The sequence below is a fragment of the Pteropus alecto genome, unplaced genomic scaffold (assembly GCF_000325575.1).
Source record: "Pteropus alecto unplaced genomic scaffold, ASM32557v1 scaffold3, whole genome shotgun sequence".
Taxonomy (NCBI): domain Eukaryota; kingdom Metazoa; phylum Chordata; class Mammalia; order Chiroptera; family Pteropodidae; genus Pteropus; species Pteropus alecto.
In genome coordinates, this window is record NW_006442484.1 from 69,903,849 (window position 1) to 69,923,050 (window position 19,202).

Sequence of the window (19,202 nt, forward strand, 5' to 3'; positions counted from 1 at the left end):
TAAATGTTTTGACAGACCATACCTACCCAATTGGTAGAGTTATATAATAATACTAGTACCATGTAACAAACACTGAATATCTGTCAGACCCTATGTAAGAGACTTTCTCCAGCCTATCTATAGTCCTTAAAATTGTTCTATAGGAAGTAGATATTATCAATTTATAGATGAAAAAATTATGGCTCAGTGACATTTAATAACTTGCTATACAGAGGTCTGGCTGGCTCCAAAGCCTTTCTCTTCACTCTGTGAAGCAGCCTCTTGTAACTACTATACTAGTTCCCACTGTAAGAAGTATCCTGAAAAAAGAAAATGAATGGAGTTATATATGAGTCTAACAGCCCCAGTCAGCATCCACTGAAATCCACGGTCATCAACAAAATTACAGACTTTTAATGAACAGAATATAACACATGAGCCTCCCTGGCTGAGCACACTGTCTGACACTTTTCTAAAAGAAGCTTCCAGAGGTAACACTTTATAGGCAGAAATAGTGTGAATATGAGAAAAATGCTTCTAGCTGTTATAATTTAATAAGCAGAGAATATAAAGGAAAACCAAATATTTCATTATGTAAAGTGACCCTAAAACTTAAGTGCGTGTATCACTACCATAAAGAGAGAGAGAATGAGAGAGAGAGAGGGAGAGAGAAATGTATCACTACCATAAAGAGAGAGAGAAGGAGAGAGAGAGAGAGAGAGAGAGGGAGAGAGAAAGAAAGGAAAAGAAAAGGAAAAAGAAAAAAGAAAAGAAAAATTAAAGAGCTCTGTGTAACCCTATAGGGGAGTTGGAAGACAGGTCTGTTGGGCTTCTAAAAAACATGTTTTTATAAGACTTTTGCCTAAAAGAGATGGCTTTATGATATGCATGCTATGTCACTTGAATTATGCTTCATTTCATTCAATGCTTTCACTGGATGAGTTGCTCAATTAAAAAATATCCAGACATGGCTTTTACTTGAAAAGAGTTCAAACCTTTTGGCAATATAATAAATATAATCAATGCTTGCAATTTTGAGAGTGACCAGAAAACACATTTTATAGTTATTACTCTAGTTGTATTTTTTAAAAAATGTTTGCACTTCACTTATGAAGTCATCAGATTAAAAAATTTAACTTGGCTTAAGGAGGCTTAATTATAATAACAATGATTTCTTTCAAAATATCTTCACAGATTATTTCTTTTTGAGGAAAAGGATTTTAATTATTTAAGAGAATTGACTGTTCACTTGTATAATGCTCAAAACCAATTCTCTGGGAAATTTGGAAATGAGAAGTTTCCCCTGGGTCTGTTGTGAGTTTTTCAGCGGCCACATAATGGCATAAATGGTATTCCTGTGGTCTCCATTGGAATCTGACTGTGTTATTCAAGAAGGCAACCATAGCAAGTAATTTGTCAAATGAATGAGAGAACTATTAAACAGACATTTATATGTACACTGAAACGTTAGAGACTATTAGGCAATACTACACACAGTCAACACTGCATTTGAGGACACGGTGAGAAATGAATGGTAGATGTCTTTTATGATAATAGCACGTGGGCTTCTTTAAGGCATCACATTGTATAAAAACAAGTTTCTAAGGGAATCTTATTTGAGGACGAGTAGCCTTTAACTCTCTTCTGACAGTTAAAAGTTCTTATATTTTGGTCTAGCAGCATAGTTATATGGTTGTTTGGGTTTTTTTTTTACAAACAGTTTAATGGAAATCTGTATTCCTGATTTTAGTGTTATTTTAAAGTTATATCAGGATCTCGTGAATCTATGCTCTACTGTTAGGTAGCTAGTCAGACATGAGTGATAGGGGAACAAAGGAATAGGGGCCCAGCCTAGAGACTGCTCAGAGAATGCCCCACTGGTAATAGAATTCTGGGTACGCCCATGGGCACTAGGCAAAGAATATATAGCAAGCAGCCAAGTGTCAGTCAAAATGACCTCACGTGCCAATCACCTTGGAATGCCTTTGGAATTACCCATCACGGCCCAAACATAAGGCAGACATTCCCACTTCTGGTTTGTCAGTTGGTTGCTGTGGTGTTGTTGGTTGGTTAGTTGTTGTGGTTCTGGTTGTGGTTGTTGTTACAGCTCTTCACTAAAACCATGGCCCTCCTTGGGGCATGCCTTGTTTTTCTAAAATATACTTTTAATAAATCTTTTCTAAATCTCACTGACCTGTGATTCTTCACTGCGTCAACAAGGAAGAACTGAAGGAAAATGCTAACTACACTTCTGCACCATTATCGCCATCCCTATGCCTTTGGGGCGACACTGTAGTTCAAATCACCCCAATGGTAACACTACCTTAATGGTTTTCAGTGCATTTCTGAAGGCTATTGGTAAGATTACCTTCTGTTACCCCAAGCACTCATCCTCCTGATATGCTCTCTAGGAAATCTCCAAAGAACCAGTGATAGTTTAAGAACTTGAAGCAGATTTGAAATGCTGAGGGAAACATATTCAGTTCACGCTAACTAGATAGAGACCCCCAAAACATGAGACAAAAGAAAGTCACAAATGGCTTCCAGTCTCTTTTAACCATTCCCCACCCCTCTTTGTTTTAGCTGTATGAGTTTGCTTTTAACAGAATGACTCTCAGCTTTGCATTACATTAATAAGATGGATATGAGATGACAAAAGTAGAATCATAAATAAGTTATAAATAACTAAATTGCTATATGGGATCTGTACTCCTTCACTAAGAAGGTACTTCTAAAATCCTTAAAGTCAAAGCCCCCGCAAAAGTGAAATAATGCAAGTCCCTAGGTGCAGGGGGCACTCATGGAGCAGGCTGTTGGCCTTTGCCGTGTTGGGAAGATTAGAGAGATGGGGGCACCCAGTGGGAGTGGGGGAGAGTAGCCCCACATGTGGCGTTAGATCACTCTAAGGCTCTCAATGTGACTTTTTGTAATGTAATTACTTGGAGCCACAATTTTTTAAAATAACACATTTTCGAAGTCTCAGCAATTCTGTTTAAAGACTGGTGACTGTTCATGGGCCGAGAGTCGCTTAAAAACCATTCCGAGAGTGTGAGGGTGAAACCCTACCTCTGAAGCAAACGTTTGTGCCTGCAAATACCAAAGGTGGCTGATGTAGTCCCAGGGGAGGCCAGAGGAACCCAAGCAAGGCGTCAGCAGCCCTCACATTCCTTCAGAACAACAGTAATTAGAGCAGCTGGAATATTTGCAGCTTCCTTGGCTCACTTGCTGGGTTTTTTTTTTAGCTTAAACTTAATCTTATTTTCATATGTTTTTGTGTAAATCAGACACATGTGGCTTGATTATAGACGTTAAGTGGCCACTAGGAGCTTTAGATAAAAGGCAGTGCTGTGGGTTCCCTGATATCTGGCTTCAGGCTCTATCTCCATGCCCCACCTCCTGTGTTGACTTCTGCCCACCTCCTTCCTGCATTCTCACCGCCCTTCCTCCCAGTGGTGTCTACTTAAATCTAAGCCAATTAAATAAAGCTTAATAATAGAACACCATTCCGAAAAGAGCACAAAGAAGGGGAATTGCATGGCCCCCGACAGAATAATAAAAGAGAGGGAAAACATTTTAAAGAGCTTCCCAGCAGACATCTGCCTCCTTCTTTGTCTATTTATAGGGAGGCAAACTTTTTTTTTTCTTCTTGTTGCCAGCATCCCTATGCCAAGTCCTCCCCTTTTGTTTGGTGAAATCTTAATGATACATCCTTGTGTGTCTCAATATTTCTAAGATACTGATGGGAGAATTATCGTATCATGCATGCATGAGTATTGTTATAGAATTTCCAGAACACCTGGGAGTGCTAATATAGTAGATTCCGATATATTTCAAGACTAGCTTTTATTTTGATGTATCCTTGTAGCCAGCAAGTAATATTCTCACTCAATTAAGAAATCTTCACTTTTTAAAACGGGTCATTACTGGCAATTTTTTTAGTAATAAAATGTTGGCTGCCACTGTTAAGAAAATAACTTGGGGAGGAACAGATATTTCAAATGAGCATTACAAAAAGGGGAGGGGGAGGTGCCAGCTTAGTCCCCACTGTGCTAATTAAGTTATCACGCTTTGCCTCTTAAACAATATGCAGCAAAAGTTGAAGAATCTGAATCTGCTGGAGATCACCCTTAATTGTAAACTCTTCCCCAAGACTCCAGTGAGCTGATGAAATCCCTCTGCTTCTGTTGCTTTTAGCTCTTCAGGCTAAAAGTAGATTTGCCAGAATTTTATTTTTCCGGTCAGATGACTGGAGCACAGTGTGTATTTTCCTCTCTCTGGTGGAGTCCTCCTTTCTAAATGCATGCCTTTTCCAAATATCCGGTAGTCAGGAATGTCATCTTCAGAGAGAGTGGGAGCTCAGGCAAAGAACATCATCAGTCAGCTGAATTGTGACTTCTTTAGACCACAGCTGGAATTTGAGTGCTCACGGTGCCCTCGAAAATAGCCTGATGCTCTGTCTCCAGGGTCAGCCAAATGCCTTCACCGTGAAATCTCTGTATGCTGCTGCAGGTTGACAGATGGTTCCCAGCAGGTGAATTAGGCACTATTAGTGAATGAGATGCTGTCTTTCTCTGGCACGATCCTTCTCAAAGACATCTTATGCCTTCAGAATTTACAAAAGGCATTTAGCTGCTAAGCAAAAGTAAAGCGAAGGGTCGAAGCTAAGAAACCACATATTGGCATGAACTCTGCTCAAGTTAATAGTCTCTTCACAAGGCTATAGAGTAGTGCTGAGTGATGAAGAAATACTATTTGAAGACTGATACCGACATATCACAATTTCCCACAGTTGTCAAAGCACATTTCTACAAATGACTTTAATTCTTGCAGCAACTCTATAACGGCAATCTCATTAATAATCTCTGTTTTACTGGTGATAAAACTAAGGATCTAAGAAGTTAGAAGGTCTGCCCAGTATTACACAGCCAAAAGGTGACAGGCCAGAGCTCCAACACAGCTTCCATATCCAAAGTTTGTGTTATTTTAAAGATTTAATTTAATCAAATTCTAATCAGAATGTTTAGAAAAAATAAACTGTTATCATTCTTTCATTTATTTATTCATTCAGCCTTTCCTAACCAACCACTTTTAAATCAGGAAACAGTAAGTTAGGTAGATAAGGAGATTTCCCTGCTTGGAACAGAGGAGTTCATGTACACAAAATTAAAGCATCAGCACATTTTTGTATTTTCTGTAGTACATACTTCAATTTTTTCATTCATTTGATGAATAGTTATTCAAATACTTGCTACCAGATAGGGAATGCATAGTAACTACAAAAGAAAATGGTCCCTGCCTCATTTGAAGTGTGTTGTATACTCCTACATGGTTTAATATTTGTTATCCTTCATTCGTGTTCATTTTGAATTCAAAATACTATGGGAAAAACAAAGAATTCATATGTTAGATAAAACCAATGGCTTCTAGGATTGAAATAAAGCAGAAAAAAGGGGAGGGAAGCAGGGACGTGAATTTCTTCCAATTTCAGGGATCCTTAATTAACAATAGAAGGTAGTTCATATGACAGCCAAATAAGTGATAGAAACAGGAGCCATACACCAGTAGACAGAGACATTCCTGGAGGTTGTTGGGGAGGACTTCACATAGAAGAGAGGGGCAATTCAACTAGAAGATGACGAACCTACGGCAGTGGAGTGGGGGGTGAGGGGTGGGCAGGGAGAGAAGAAGAGGAGAAAAAGAGAAAGAAGAGGACTTTGCGAGAGAGAAGAAAACTATGAAGCTGAAATGAAAAGGGCAATTAATAGGTCTACAAAAAGAACTCGTCAAAGAAGGGGTGAGGGTTTGTGATGGTAGAAAGTTGGGGATAAAGTTGAAAAAGTAGGGTGTAGTCTTAGTATAGAAGCCTTTGAGGCCCGGTCTAGAAATTTAGTTTTTATTGTTAAGTAAGTTTTGTAGCAGCCTAATTGTGCCCTTCCTCAATGCCTTCTCCTTATACCACACAAACCTGTATGTCTGCATTCACTTATTCTACCATTTTAAAAACGGTTAGTATTTGTATAAAAATTAGAAACAAATGAACAGATGGCTCTCTGTCAAGCAGAGAACTGTTAGTCAGATATATTCTGATTCTGAGCAGAAAACAACAGTGTACTCTATAAATAAGTAAAGACACTGACACATGTGCCCCCTTACTAACCAAGGGTCTCTATATTGCAGTCAATTCATTTATAAAATAAAATATTTAAATATATTTAGATTTAGTCAGTCAGAGCCAGCATGTGTTAACAATTTAGCAAAATAAGTTTTTAGCTGGTTTCCCCAAACATTATTTCTTCTCAGCACCCTTTTCAAAAAGGAAGGAATATGACTACTACCCCAGAGTAGCTACTGGAAATCTCATCATGCCTTTGGTTAAGTATCCTTAATTCTTTCATGTATATTTTAAAGTATGTTTGCTTTGCAAGAAACATAACTTTCTCCTAAAAGCCAACCCCAATGAAGGAAGGATATCTTTATCTTTCTCTATCAGTGGTTTTGGTTCAGCATGGTTTCTAGCTACTAACAAATTAGAAGTAATAACGAACTGTTTGTAAACCTCTTAGGGAGCAGAAACGGTTTAGCAGTGTGTTAGACTAGACGATTTTTTTTTGGCCACTGCTCTCCTATTTAAAGACTGCTTGGATTGTGAATATTTTCCCAAGAGTGTTGGGAATTCAGTTCTCAGTCATTGAAATCTTGTTAACGTGGACAAGTGCAGTGAATTACATGAACTGTTCAAAATCTCGTGAAGCAGATTGGTAGAGGAGGTGGAGAACAGTGTTTTTATTGTTTATTTGAGAACTAACTGAGTAGGCTAATGCTAGCCAGTGAGGTTAAGTTTAGCCTTCAGTTATTCAGGATTCCAGCAACTTCAAGCATCTCAGTGTTTAGTTTATCTGACAGGTTTATCAAAACTTGAAAAATAACCAAATGATACTCAGGCTAGAATGTGTTTCAAGGGTTAATGAAAAGTATATCCTGACTAGCAATCCAAGGAAGATTTTATCTCGATTCTGTTGCTTAATGAAACACGGGTTCTTAACATAGTTGAGAAACCCATACCTTGGCAATATTTTCTTCACAAGATTCTAAAAGTAAGCATTGAACTTATCATTCTAACCTCAGTGCTCTAGGTGCCACATAACTTGCACATAAATATGCCAATAGACAAATGTATTATATGTAGCCTAAGTGCATTGCATGCACATCCCATTTATCTTAGGATAAAACTTATTTTGTTTATAGCTAAACAATTGTTTATCTTGGGTTCCTTATTAATCGATTTACTCAACTTCCTGATGCCAGCGCACCACCTCCTGTTCTCTGTCATGTGCAGGCTAGCCCTTCAATATAGCTGTTAGCTAATGGACTCTGCCAGGTGTTGTCAATCACAATTCTCAGCAATGGTAAGTGGCATCAGGAAATCTGATAGAAAAAAATGGAGTAGAGACAGAGGCAGAATTGCAGATGAATAAATTTCAGTTTGTTCAAGAGGCTGACTATCCTGAATAACATGTGCATCATATTTCTAATAAGTTCAAAGTTGCTATCAGAGAAATACCACTTATCAGAAGAGCCACAGAGTATTTATGCTTGAAATTATCTTTAACCAGAGTTGAAAACCTAAAAGCAACTCTCAGGAGCTATAAGAGTTGGTGTATGGCTGGAAGGCTTAGCTACCTTCTAACTCTGTCATGCTGGGAGGGACACTTGAACTCTTGGCCTCGATGGTCTCTTCTGTAAAGTGGAGATAATAATAGTCCTCTGTCTTGGAATGTGATAGGGAAGAATAAATAAATTGATAGATACAAAGTGCTTTGAACATTGTCTGGCACATAGTAAGTGCTGTATAAATGTTTGTTATATTGTTTTAGGGATGTTGCAGCCACACTATATAATGTATCAGATACTAAAACTGTGCCAAATAATACTCAACAAAACCTTTGTTAAAGTAATTAAATCCTTTTTTATGGAATAGAAATTATCACTTTTAACACATTGTGTTAATTTCAAATGACCATTCAATTTTATATGTCTTATAGAATAGGCCATAAGTTGCTTTTTAAAAATAAATCCCAGATGTCATTTATTTCTTTCTCATAAAATGAAGTTTAGAAAAAAAATAAGCCATTTTATAACAAAAGAAAAACACAAAAGTTAGGACGATGGATAAATAGGGCATGATTTTTATGACTAATAGGTACTGGGTATTTTCAATTTTCTAATTATCATTTCATTCTTTGGTTAATTCTGTTGGGATGAAATTAGCATTTAAGTGTTTAAGGCTGGAATTTTACTTTCATTCATATATAACTTGAGTTAATTTTGGAAAGACTAAAAGATGGGATACTATCTTTTAAATATTGTTTTAGTATCATTCAAATGATGAAATGTTTTTTGATAATAAGCGTCAGTAAATATTTCCTGTAAAGACCCAGATGGTAAATATTTGGGTCATATATAAATATAAAAAGAGCCATACAGTCTCCATCATAACTATCAACTCTGGCAGTGTAGCATGAACGCAGCCATAGACAATACAGAAATGGATGGATGTGTTTGTGTGCCAATAACACTATTTAGAAAAACAGGCAGCAGTGGGATGGATCTAGTCTGTGGCCCATTGTTTGTTGACCCCTATTTATAGAATTCCTTTTTTTCCTTATTTTTCCTGGGGTAAATGATACAAGCACACATATATAATCTTACTTGCACACTTATACACATGGGTACTTGTGTACTAGAAAATCAAACAATGAAGTGCAAAAAGTGCACATTAAGGTATTTAAGGAAAATAAGGAATTTTAAAGAGAATATAAAGCATGAGATTTTATTCAGCATTCATTGATGAAATACCCGAAGACTCTTAATCAGAACAAGGCCAGAGCTGGTCTACCATTTTATCTTTGTTTAAAAATCAACCTATAAGGTTTAATATTTTTTAATCAAACTACCCTTCAAATTCTTTAAATAATCTTATTGTGTATATTCATGTCACCTATACATATATGTGTCATATATAAATATATATGTTATATATAAATATATAATGTCATATATAAATATATTTTAAATTTGAGAATGACTAAGTTGGATAAAGGGCGGGGGCGGGGGTGGGAAACTGTGTTCAGAGGCCTGGGTGGTCAAATTTTTTTTCCTAAAATAACTATCAAATTATTTGAGGAAATAGAGAATTGTACTTTTTTCTTGCCTGCAGAATATTCTTTCTTTTTTTAAAAAAAGTTAAGCCTTTTTTGTTTTCTGCTGTGCATTGTGTGTAAATGCTCACAGATTAAACTTAAACTAATGCATATAAAAGCATAGGACCTGAGCCAGTCAGTGTTTGTTATTTTTGAATCAAATGCTTGTCTGCTCATATCCATATACACATTGTTCTTTGAAAGGTGCTTTTTGTCTTTCCAAGTTTACGTTTCTTACTGGGTCTTGAGAAAGAGTTAATAGCTATCACAGTTTGAGTCTTAGAGCTCCTTCTTGTAAAGCAACATCCTCCTTGAGAATATGATGGAGTCCACACCACCAGGAGTGAAATCAGACAGGCCCTGGTGAAAGCTCATGGAGATACATAGATTTAGACACCTGTTGTAAGACGGCAAGACTTCAAAATGGGCCTCAACTCTGCCCCTTGCATTTAAAGACAATTACTTATATATGTTTTGCCCTTTGTAGTCTTCTCTGTAGATGAAGATGATTACACCTGAATGGCTTTGAGGTACAAAGCAAGCCTAGTGCCTTCTAGTAATTGTGTTTAATTCTATGTACCATATTAGTAAGAAGTATTCTGTATTGTTCTAGTGAGATTTCTAAGCAGAAGTCCTAATCCAGAATGACTTTTGTGATTCCGAATGTCAAAATAAGTTTAATACCTATAGGGAAAATTTAATTAATTGTTTAAAAAAAGTCCTCTTTCTTCTGTGCTGGGAAGAATCAATACAGGCTGGGCTAGAGGCCCAGTCCTTTAAGCTTGCTGGATATAATTAACAAGTTACCAGGGGGAATATATTCTCTTGGGAAAGAAACAAATTCCTCCAATTTATTAGCTGAAAACAATTTAAACAATTAAACATTTGTTTTGTTTGAATGTAATACTGATGTAGCTTCTTCACTGGAATGAAGCTAAAAAGCAAGAAAAAGTACGCAATAATTAGTATTTTCACTCCTCTATTCCAAACACCTGAAAAAATGCCTAGCCAATTGTAAATACTCAATGTATGGCTATAAAGAACCACCAAGAAATTTATCTCATGATCTTATAGTTTTAGAGAAAGACACTAGTTGAGTTTGGTATATATTTACATGATGTACTTAACGTACAAAGATTAAGTTATTAATTTTCTAAATTCTTTTTCTTTTTTTTACAGAAAGAAGCCAGAACCTATTATCAATCCTTTGAGAACACGACATAACGGACTTTACCATTTTACTACTTCCTTAATTCGGTAAGCCCCTATCCTCTGTGCAATGAAAGAGATGCCCACAATTGTGAAAAATAACTGTTAACCATATTTTAAATTTTTATATTAAATAAATATTAATTCATTTTGATAAGGGAGAGATACACATGAATTCTACAGTTAATAGAGTTAGGATTGTTAAAATAGCACTTAATTTTGAAAGAGGATTGAACTAGGCCTGTCACCTCTGCTATAGCTAACAGTACCAATAGTATTTTCTCAACATTTACTGTATGCCAGACTTGGTCCTACATGAGTTACTATGCATAAATTAAACCATTTATTCCTTACAACAACCCTGTGAGTGGATACAGGGATCATCCCCATTTTACAGCATGAGACAGCGAGAGAGGAGGCAAGTAGATACAGGACTTCACCCAAGGTAGTATACCTGGGTCTGGAAGCAGCAGACGCTGCAAAAGACACCAACCCCTGCTGTTACTGTGAGAGTAGTTTCATGTTATGACAGAAGCGTCTTGCAATCAGAGTCACCTATATTTTGAGTTGGTTCTATCTAAATTTATGGAGGAAAAAAATATGTAATGCATTTACTGAAAGAGCCAGAGTAGGCAAACATTTACTGAATGTTTGTATTTGTTACTTTGTACTTGTTGCATGAGTAAATAAAGGAATGTATATACTCACCTCTGTTTCCAAGCAGAAAGAATATTTTTCTTTATTTTACATTTTTAAATTCAAAATTCCTACAGTAAAACCAGAGTTTTATTCTTACAGAAAGAATACAAGTAAATGATTTCTTTTTTTAGGAAATGAAGACTGCAATTTAATTTAATTTCTTTGTATTAGAAATATAGAATATACATTTTTAAGTTGGCCATAGCAATATATGCTTTACTGTTTTTATTCTTTATTATTTAATCAAGAAAATTTGTAAAGTTTTTTAAAAGAAATATAGAAAATTTATAATAAATACCTAAGTATCAACTGCATGGATTATTGCTAATATAAGCATTCAGCTTTGTTCAAATCTTTTTTGTAAATTTATTTTTTAATTATAGTTTACATGCAATATTATGTTTGTTTCAGGTATACAACATCTAGCGATTAGATATTTAAATGCCTTATGAAATGATCACCACATGTGGTGTTCATATCTTTTCTAAAGAAACCATCACAGAAAGAGCAAAATTTCACCCTGCTTTCTTTCTTTCCGACCTAAAAGTTATCACAATCCTGAAGATGATCTAACCTTTCCTATGTGTGTTCTAATACTTTGACATGTGTATGAAACAGTGTGCCATTTAATTATTTACATTTTAAAAGTTTACATAAATGGTATCGTACTGGAGATATTCTTTTGCAGCTTGCCTTCACTTAACATTATACTTAGAGCTCCATCTATATTGATACAAGAAGATCTGGTTGACTCATTCTGTCATAAACTTGACTCAGTTTAATGTTTCAGTCATCTAGTGCTTAGTTTTATTTAATATTACTTCTAAATAGCTTTCAGCATTTTGAAGATTTAATGCTAAAATAGTTTAAGCATGGCTAGCAAAGCATCTTTAGAACTCATGTATAAAAAATCCAAAGTTCTTTACATGTGATATCATGCCAATTCTGTCGGTTTCATTTTTTTCTCATTAGAAAAGCATTTATTTATTCACTGTAAGGATCTTGTTACCTAATGGGACTCATGATTCACTGCTTTTGCCATAACACAATAATTGAAATCTGTTTTATTTCCCCATAGATGAAATACTGACTATTCCCAAATGCAATGTAAATACTTCTTTGAAATTAAAAGATACTTAAAAGAAAACAGTCTTGTTTGCCCCATGTTAATTGTTTATCTTCCATTCAACAATCATAAGAGAACTTTTTTAAAAAAATTTTTTTAAATGTTCTCTAACACAGTAAAAGAAATGTCAATATACAATAGTAAGATTTATAGACATAGAATTTTTCATAACTGTTTTATTTTCTGAAGAGAGTGAATTACTACTTGGGCAGAGTTGGGAGAGAAAGAAAAGATAAACTAAACTTTGCTGGGCAAAATGAGTAAATGCAAGATTTTATGTGAACCTTACAGGTCAGTAGTGCACTGCAAATTTGCAGATGAGGAAATTCATGCCCAAATATGTCAGGTAATTTACTCAAAATCATATAGTGATTACAGAGCCTGGTCAAAACTCATTGCTCTCAAACTTCAAAGCTATACTGCCTTCCAGGGAAAAAAATTGGGAAAACCTGACCTATTTGACACATTATTAGCTGTTTAATTCATTCCGCCAATGTTTATTTGGATCCTTTTATGTGAGTTGAGGGGGCCGATATTAGAAAAGCAAAGAAGACACAATATCTACCCAGAGCGAGAAAACAGGCTATTGGGAACAACAGAGATTCATTCAGTGATACCATAAATGTGACTATTTAATTAAGTATCTCTATTTTGCTTTGTTATCTTGACATTTGTACCAGGTAATTACCTTTACAATCATTTAATCATGTCATTGTATTAAACTGAATGGGATAATAAGAGTGAAAATGGTTTGTAAATGCCAAAGTCTTTGCAATAATTTGCTAATATTACTACTAATTCTGTAAAATTTGTAAAATTTACAACTGAAAATTTTAAACCTAATTCATGTAATTCTGAATGCGAATGTTCATATTTCTCTCTAAAACTTGAGTCTTCATATAATACCAGCATCTCTTTGACATAAAGATTATAGAGTAGTAAACAGCCCTGACAATCCATTGCTTTCCAGGCCTCACCACCTATTAGAGATATTATTTAACTTCCTTAAGCCTTGTAGCAGGTAATATAGTATCAACCTCATGCCTGTCCAGAATCTGATCATTTCTCATTATTTCTACTTGTATCATTGGACTCCACTCTCACCTTGACTACTGTAGTAGCCTCCTCAATCTTGCTCATTTATAGACTCTTGTTCACATAGTGTCATCTTTTATGACTCTTAACCAATTGATATGATTCTCTTGCAAAATCCACCAGTGGCTGGCCATAACAGTCAGAATAAAGCCCACAAGGCATTATATAAACCAGCCTCTTCTACCGCCTGACATCATCTCAGCATCTTCTCCTTCCACTGAGAGCAGAGACTGTGCAACTCCCTGAACCATGTCTAGAGTACCTTGGTAGACCCACACCTGTTCAAGGACTGAATATGTATGCAGGGATTTCTATGGAATGATGTTCACCACACACTGTGTCCTTAACACACATCAGTGATGGTTGTTGAAGATTCCTTCAGTTTGTCTTAATAGAGTACGCTGCTTCTGGAATGCTAAAGAGCTTTCATGGATGTTTTTGACACATGGCACATTAGCATCATGACAAAACTTTATTCTACTGATGTATAATCTTGAATGTTAATTTATAGTTCCAAAAACACAGAAAAAAATTATAGTCAAATTAGTGGGGCAGAAATGAGAAAACCATTTAAAAGAGCAGAAAATGTTAATTTTCTCATTCCATGAAATCTTTTATATAAATAATAATAAGATTTGCCACAACCAGGCATTGCTGAGATTTTGCTTTATCTTCACAATAGGTTTATTTCTTTTCATCATTCATAAATAGGTAAAGTTTATCCCTTAAGACAATTTTCTATGAAATAGGCAATTTTTTTTGTTTTATTTTTACGACATTCCTTAGGAGCAGCACTTGATGAGTGTTTGCATTGTTGAGAACATTTGGCAAAAGAAAGACAAACAGTAGGACCACAATACCCCAACGGTTAAGGAAAGGAGAAAGAAAACCTGGTATTTTCACCACCCTCTCCAAAAACAAGTACATTGACTTACGCTGATTACTGTCTCATCAGGATTCGCCCTGGCCATGGCACTCTGTGTGAATAATTTTAAAGGCTGATTTAACATTCTAAAAATAAATTCTATTAGTAAATTAGGATATCAGATGGTCCCTTTATAAAAGCCTGTTCTAATCTGTACTATCAGCTGACAGTCATACCCAGACCCCAAACTGTTCTGGCTCTTAGTGAGCAAGAACCTATTCCAGGGATGAGTTCTGGAAGAGGGATGTCTCATGCTTAACTAGAGACAGAAAGAGGGAGAGTTGCCCACATACTCCGGCAGGAGTTAAAATAACAATAACAGTCCTCCTACTTAACAGGCTGAGTCAGAAGCACATTCTACTGATTTCTCCATGGCAGTTTCGAGCAGATTGTTTGGGCTACAATTCTGTAGGCCGAGGTAGGCACCACCTGCTTCTAAAGGCTGAAGTTCTTGTTAGGAGGGTGCCGTTATTAAGTCTTGCCTTTTAACATGTTAGCCAAATGGAAACAGGAAAAGACGAGAATTTGGTGCTGATGAGCATTACCTTTTTCTAATACTTGGAATGAAATGGTGGTCCAGGTATGGTTTCTGTGCATTTAGTTCTTTTACTCACCATGATTATAAGTCACTTAAAAAGGTAGGCTTACTGTGAGAGGTCTTAAGAGTCAAATCTTGCTGGATGTTTGCCTTCAGAAAATTTAGTAGACCAGTTGAAGTGACCTTCTCTTAGTGTGGGGACAGAGTCAATGCCAATAGAAATCTGCTTTTTGCTTAAATGGAAGAAGGGAAATTGTTTTATGGTCACTGAGGTACCTCATAATCCAAGGCCTGAGTACTCTTACTTCCTCAGCCCAGGCCTCCAATACACTTATGTGAATCTTCCAATGGCCTTTGATGAGTTTGCCTTCCTCTGACTCTTTTATAAGCTGACTTCCCTGCATGCTGGCATCACATGATTTTTCATGTATGTCAGATCATTTTTATTTGCTATTTAAAATGCTCCCATAATACAAAAGTCCAAACTCATTAAAGACCCTTTAAAACAGGGCTCCAAGCAGCCATTTCTAGACAGCCTCAAATCCCTCCCTTTTACTCAACTGCCTTTCCTTCAGCTTAACCACAGCAGGCTATTTGTTGCCTCCTCAACTTAATTATTTCTCTTTGTATGCCATGCTTTGCTCACGTTATTTTTGCCTTGTTATTTCTGCAACTCCTGCCTAAATAATCCATCTTCCCCTTGTCTGATTTACAAAAGCCAATGTCTGTTCAATTCAAATGTCATTTCTTCTCTGAAGCTTTCTTCCTCAGCCTCTCAAAATGGTATTAATTGTGCCTTTGAGGGAAGAGGGGCTTCCATAGCCTTTTAAGTATATCTGGACTACTGAAAAATCATCTCAGTGTGTAATTATTTCCATCTCTGTCTTTTTCCCCAGCTCTGTGAAGTTCTCAAAGGCAAAAGTTTTGTCTTTTCCCTATTCATGCATCCAGACCATGTTGTTGTTTTTGAAACACAATATTTAATAAATTGTTAATAATTAATAATGATAATAAATAATGAGCACATATGATTGAAAGCATAAGTGGTAAATAAATGTGGAATTATGTAGGTAAAAAAGAAAGAACTATAGCCCTAGGTAGCAGATTTATAAAATAGGTTTTATGGTGGTGGCTGAGCTTTTGTTTGTTTGTTTGTTTGTTTGTTTGTTTGTTTGTTTTGGTCATTTCTTTTGTATGTGTCGTTGTTTGTTTTGGATAGAAAAAGAAAAGAGTATGTTAATAGGAAGTAAGGGAAGAAAGAAGCTGACACTGTGAGACCACAAGGGGATGTCAGAGAAGAACAAACTTTTCTCTACAGCTAGATTCTTCTGGCGCGTTTAATAATCAAATAGACATGAGACAGATTAGCAAGATAAAATAACCAAATTTAATACATACATATGTATGGGAACCCACCATACATGAGAGAGTCAGAGACCCTACATACATGAAAGGTTCAGAGACAGAAAGACAGAAAGGGATTGAGGTATGAGGCATCTTGAGTTAGAGATGAAGTAATGTACCTTGAGGGCTTCAAAGGGTCATTGCAGGATGATAAGAACAGAAGTCTAGTAGGTAGAAGTTTGCCTTGCCCTTTCGATGTGTCAAAAGAAGGTATCACTCATGTGCAAGGCACCTAATTCAAATTCTTCTAGATAGTTAAAGGAAGAGGCTGAAGTTTCTCTTGAGCCTGTAGCTAAAGTTGCTTTCAGCTCAAAGTAATCTGTGTACCACTGAGGTACATCTTGGGGTGGCTCATTCTGAACCCCCACAGGGATATTTAAGGAAACATAGCTTTGGAGGAGGCAGGAAAAGATATGTTAAAGAACAAATAGATTAATATTAATAAAAATGAGGGATACCTATTCCTCTAAAGAAAGGTGAAGACATTGAGGGAAGATGAAGACAGACTGGGGAGACAGGAAGTAGACTTTGTGTAAAAACTTCTAGCTTCTATCTCAGGAAACATAGGCTTCCACTTTGTCAGTGGCAAACATCAGACTGTCCTAAGATTCTCTGACAGTGAGAATCTGTCTTGGGTACAAAGCAGGACCAACCTGAAGGCAGAGCCATCTTTGCTCCATCCATACCAGAAAAGAAAAGGGGCATGAAAAGGGTAATTTAAGATATACTTCGGGAAATGCTCTTTCCTCTTTTCTCTCTCACTTCTCCCACTCCAGCACCCACGGGCTGTTCTAAGTGCTGTCGGTGTGTTGTGCAGGCAGTTCATTGGGGATAGTTTCTTACATTTGGTTCATTTAACCCTATTTTTTCTATCAGTCTCATCCTTTTAAAAAATTTCATTATACTTTTCTTCAAACCAAGCATATTAGTTAGGATTGGCTAATTGCTAAAACAAATAGATCCAGAAATGTGTTGTAACTTTATTTCTTGCTCATCGAACAGTCCTGGGTGAGTGCTTGGTTTGGGAAGCTGTCTGTTCTCTTCACAGTCAACACAGGATCCCGAATCCTTTCATTTGTGGCTTTACTTTGTCATTGTCTCCATCCAGCTGGGAGAAGGGCATAGACCAAGGAGGAGCACATGAGAATTATAAATGAACTAAATCTAAAAGTGAATATATTACCTCTGCTCACATTTCATTGGTCAGAGCAGAGTCATACGAGCACACCTAGCTGCAAAGGAGATTAGGAAATGTACTCCTGCTATATGCTCAGGAAAAATAAGAAAGAAATTTTGATAAACTACTAGCAAGTTTAAACTGTTATACCAAGGCAAAATCTGTCTACAGAACTAATATATTTGAACATTTGAATCAAATATTTCAAGCCCTGGCAGAATAGATACCAATCATATCGTAGAGATAAAACCGTGAATCGAATTTCAGTATCACGTTAAAATGGTGAATGTATTCGATATACTAGTTTATTAAATTCTTACAGTAGTATACAATAAGGTATTTTTATAAACTCTCCTTATAGAAATAAGCCTTATATCCAAAAAGATAATGCTTAAAAGCATAGTACCTATTATTGCTCTTAGTTTTCTTCAATAACTTCTTGATAAATGAATCAATTGATTAATAGATGTAGAAAGCTTTGTTAGGGAAAAAAATGAATATTTGTACTTTGATGAATTTCTAAAATTCGTTATAAAAAGATGTATTGGGATGATCAAAACTCATTTTGAACTGAAGGATGTGCCCTTTTAAAGAAAAATAACCAGTAAAGGTAAAATATTGAGAAAAACCCCAGAGTTGGCACTTTTGCAAAGATTTTAAAAGAATTTTGATGTTTTGAAGCACTCACAAGTAATCATATATAGGCCTCACATCATAATATGTATTTGTTCCATCTGTATTATTTATTCAGATGGTGGTAAACGTTGCTATTTATGTGGAGGGTAGCAGTGCATCTGATTATTTTATATGTATAGAATGTCGTGTCATTGTTGAATAAAAGCCATTCTAACAGCTAAATATTCTACAAAATCAACTTATCTGCTAAATAATTCTGTCACAGAGTTTTAGCTCTCTGTGATTGCAGAATGCTTAGGTTTTTGTGAAAATACTGCATTGCAGTAAGGTATATGATCAATGGTTTTTCCTTGAAGGTTAAAAATCCTTTCTCGTTGAGTGTAGGTAGCAATTTAATTAAGTTCTCATAGCATCTGAGAGCATTTAAAATGAGTAAACCTCAGTAAAACTGGCCTCATCTGAAAGTATATAAGAAAAGGCCGTTTAATGCATCAGCCTGTGTTAAGAATAAGAGGTGATGAGCGAAAATCTAACATGGCTGAACCCGGAGACTGATTCCTCTCAGCGTCTCTGTCAGATCTTTCTTCCTGAGAAATACAATGACTTACTTGAACCTGCTAATTTCTTGCGATTAATTTTTTAAAATCTTTTTCTCACCCACTCCCTGTACTTTTTTGTAATGAATTTCAGGGACTCCAGTCATACCATGTGCTCAGTAATTACTACAGAAGGCAGTTTGATTCTGAGACAGTTGTAGTCTCTGTAAGAGAAATTTAGAATTCACGAAAGCAAATACTTTAGTGAGGGGGTGCCAAAGCTTGAGTCATTTAAAACCATTGTGAACAGAACTCTAAGAAAGATCCCGTAGTAATCAACCCTGAATAAGGAGCAAAGGGCCAAAACAATCAAAAAGGCCTTTTTCTAAAACAGACTGCTGTGGTGCTAGAAAGTTTTTGCTACTGGGAGGCAATATGTAAGCTTTTTTGTGGCTCGTGTATTCTTGTTTGGCATATGTTCACAACTAGAGTGAGTCTTGTTTTGGGAACCTAGGAATTCTAAAGGAAACTTTTAAAATCAAGAGAAATTGGAAAATATAGTAATATAAGATAATATAATATTATATGCATGCAGTCATCTATAATATACCTATACACACATATATCTATGGATCACTTAAAGATATACTGCAAAAGTGTTATTTGAATGGAATATGA

At 35.9% G+C, this 19,202-nt stretch overlaps 1 protein-coding gene across 1 annotated transcript in view; it reads left to right on the top strand.

The window, feature by feature from the left end:
• MAP2 (microtubule associated protein 2) overlaps window positions 1-19,202 on the top strand; it is a 123,809-nt gene that overhangs the window by 26,855 nt on the left and 77,752 nt on the right. The window contains 1 exon segment of the mRNA XM_025039439.1: window positions 10,359-10,436. The gene's annotated coding sequence lies outside the window, so the exon portion shown is untranslated.